Source organism: Galeopterus variegatus, unplaced genomic scaffold, assembly GCF_000696425.1.
Source record: "Galeopterus variegatus unplaced genomic scaffold, G_variegatus-3.0.2 Scaffold346, whole genome shotgun sequence".
NCBI classification, from domain to species: domain Eukaryota; kingdom Metazoa; phylum Chordata; class Mammalia; order Dermoptera; family Cynocephalidae; genus Galeopterus; species Galeopterus variegatus.
Window position 1 is genome coordinate 6020 of NW_007726457.1, and position 1418 is coordinate 7437.

Here is a 1418-nt window from a genome sequence, read left to right on the forward strand (position 1 = left end):
ATAGGGATGGCCGGTGTGCTCACTGGCTGAGCGCGGTGCAGCCAGTCTCAAAAAGGACAAACAAAACAAAACAAAACAAACAAACAAACAAAAACCAAAGAGGAATCTAGAAACTCTTTAGTTTTATTTCCTTCTGAAGAAGAGTCTAGTTTCAGTGTAAGGGGCTCTCTCTCTTTTACCCAGGTTTTGTCTGTCTCTTTATTGCCTTCAGTTCAGGGATCACCTGCCTGGGGGTGAGAGCTACTAAGGGTGATGTCTATTCGCATCAATTCTGTATTTTTGCTATCAATTCTGCCTTCTGTACATTTTCAGGTAACCGTGACCCTTCTTTATTCTTATTTAGGTAGTATTCAGTAAGTTTATCTAAATATTCATGTATGTTCAATTTGTTTTCCACCTGGCTCTCTGGGGAACCAATATTGCTTGTCCACTTCTGGCATTATAACTTGCTTCTCACAGATTTTTAATCTAGGGCCCCCTTCAGTTCAGCATCACTCTCTGTTCCCGAAAAGTTCAGGGCTGACTGCACCTGCATTTCTATAGCAGAATTGGTTATTTGTGACTCAGCCTTCATTTGCTCCTCTGCGTCAAAAGAAAGGCACTCCTTTGAGGTGTCTGTTTTGTCCATTCCACTATCAGTTTGAGAAAAAAATTCTTCCAAGTCACAAAGTCATCATCTTCCCATAAAGGGAAGTTTTCTTTGGCTATAGATTGAAATGCAGAGTGAGTGTCAGAAGGTTCCTTGCTGAGTTTAGTCACTGTGAGAGATTCACTGGTTGTCTCCCTAGAGGATTCCAGTATTTTAAATTTTTCTGACACAGAGCTGCCTGAGGGCTTTGTGTATGTGTATTTTGTTGACTTCTCCAAAGAGCCTGTTGATTTGGAATCTGAAGTAATGGTTCTCTCCATTCTGCTGACATTTTTCCTTATTGATGGGTTTGAATTTACTGAACGGGTTGATATCCTTCACTGAAGCCAGATCTTCCTATTCTCCAGGCCTGTACAGAGGACAAAGATCCAGAGGCAAGGCATCTTTGATCTTCATGTGGGAAATGTCATTGTGGAGGGCAATGGTAACAACATCTTCCATGGGGCAGATGAGGTGTACTCCTCACACCCATTTTCAGTAAACAGGGGATTAAACTTATGAGGGTCAAACCTGATGTTATTAGGAGTCGCAATCATGAGGCCTCCAACAACACCCTTTCCATCAGTGAAGTACTGATAATTCAGTTTTAAAAATTTCACTATGCCTGGCTCATCTTCAGAAGTGGTTGATAAGACACTTTCTTTTTTTTTTTTTTTCCTTTTTATCTTTTTTCGTGTCCGGCAACAGACCGCAACCTTCAGTGTCGCGCCTGTACCGGACCGGACCGGCAACGGGATCGCAACCCTCGGTGCTGCGCCCGCCCCTCGCT

At 42.7% G+C, this 1418-nt stretch overlaps 1 pseudogene; it reads right to left on the reverse strand.

Moving 5' to 3' along the window:
• LOC103586505 overlaps nt 1-1418 on the reverse strand; it is a 14341-nt pseudogene that overhangs the window by 2679 nt on the left and 10244 nt on the right.